The sequence below is a fragment of the Lygodium microphyllum genome, chromosome 8 (genome assembly GCF_053477565.2).
Source record: "Lygodium microphyllum isolate KBCC chromosome 8, Lygodium_microphyllum_v1.1.10, whole genome shotgun sequence".
Taxonomy (NCBI): domain Eukaryota; kingdom Viridiplantae; phylum Streptophyta; class Polypodiopsida; order Schizaeales; family Lygodiaceae; genus Lygodium; species Lygodium microphyllum.
Window position 1 is genome coordinate 160,186,897 of NC_141142.1, and position 2,097 is coordinate 160,188,993.

Genomic DNA, 2,097 nt, shown 5'->3' on the forward strand with positions numbered 1-2,097 from the left:
ACACTGAGCAAAAGGGAGCAAGCCAAGGTGAAGAGGGCTCGAAAAGAGTCATGTGGGCTGGAAGAACAACTGCAGAAGGAGGAGGAGGAAGAACTCGCAAGAGTTAAAGAGGAGTCAAAAAGGGCAGAAGAGGAACGGCAAAGAAGGGCAGAAGAGGAAGCCTACGAACTGAGCATGAAGGAACTGGCCGAGTTGGCTGAGGCCACTCGCAGGTCTATTGAAGAAGCTCATAGACGAGGAGAAATCAACCCCTATGGTCCTCACCATTAAGTCGAAGCGAGTGGCAGTGCGAGGGAAACCTCGATGACCGTAGGCAAGGGAAAGTCACCATTATATCCCTTGCCTCCCTCCTTCGTGCCAACGCCAACAGACACCCCAAATGCCCCACAGCCCCCGCCTTCTCCGAACACGGCCCAACTGATGAGCATGATGCAGATGCTTGTTAGTAAGGTGGCAGAGATTGTCCCCGAACCTGGCACGAAAAGACCTGCCACCTCCGCTGATGCTAAATCTAGGAAAGACCCTAAGCGGCAAAAACTCGAAGCATCTACCACCACAGCTCCCATCCCCTGTCATCGGGAGTAGGCTACAACGCCTATGTGGCCGAGCTCTTAGCGCAGTTGGAGGCGGCAAAGGAGGAAAAGAAGGTGGCCCAACTAGAGCTAGAGAAAGAAAGGGAAACCTTGGTGGCCCTAAAGCTCGAAGTTTCAAAGTAAGAGGCTAACTGGTGAAGGGAGGTCAAGGTGTTACAAGACCAGCTGTAGGCAAAGAAGAAGGAGGCCCAGGACCATGAAAACCATCTGCAACAGAGGTTGGAGGATGAAGAACAGAACCTAATGGCCGAGCAACGGAGTTTAAAGTTGCTGGTGCAGAAATATGCCGACCTAGACCAAAGAACATCTAGACTAGAGGGGTACGGCCTATTAACAACTCAAGAAGGTGAATCGAGCGAGGGGCAGGGGGACGCCATGGCAAAGCTTCAATATGAGCTCGAGGAGAAAAATAGGATAGAAAGAGAGATAGAATTCCTGGCATAGGGCTGGTCCACAACCCTCGCAACAGAAGTGCAAGAACAACAACAGGAGGTACAACGGCTGCAAGGGGAGTTGGAAGCTGCCAATGAAGACACTAAGGCCCTCATGGCCATTGCCTTCATGCAATGGAGACTCCACCTTGCAGAAATCCAAAGCCATGAGCAGCTGGCACAGGAGAGATCAAAATAAATTAATGAGGCAAAGCATAAATTCAACATCGCAACTCAAGTGAAGGAAATCGCCGAAACGCAGCTGGCTCAGAAGTCCAGGGAGTGGCATCAACTCTGGGCTTTAACGAATGAACAACAACAGATGATGACCACACTGGCAAGTGCGATGGAAGAGGAAAGACAAAAGATGGATGAAAGGGCCAAAGCTTGGGAAGCAAATAACTTTGACAGAATCAGGCAATTACCAGAGCGCTTGGCAGTGGTAGAGTGCGAGCGAGTGCTTGCCGAATCTAGAGCCGACGCAGCAAATGTATGCACCCACACACAAAGGCAAGCCTTCCTCAGCACCATGCTCCATGTTACCCAAGCACAGGGCGATGATTCACTGGAAAGGGTGAGAAGATAATTGGAATTGACTACCCGGGCTCTAAGGTACGGTCTTCAGGATCAAGGACTTGGGATTTGAAGAGTAGGAGCTGCCCGCACCACCATCGCAAACAATCCCAGCTGTGGCCGAACAGGATACCGAGGAACGCCCGGATTTGGACCAAGAGGCCGACGAAGAACTATGGAAAGTGCCCAGTCCCACTCTACCAGGCCTCCCACCAGACAAGACTGAAGATGCCCACATGTTGGAGTGCATTGTGGCAGCCACAAGAAGGAGACAGGAGCTGACAGAGGATGCACAACGCAGAGCCCAATCACTGCCAAGACAATTCTCTGACGAGCCAGTACCACTACAAAGGGATCCCAACCCCATTGATTGGCCGCAGGAATTTGTCATCTAGCATGACCGAGAATTTCAGATGAGGCCTTTTGAGATGTCCTTCTCCTACCCATTCTCGCTGGACCGGGCACTACCACTTAGTATCCTATCCAAAATCAAGGAGCTA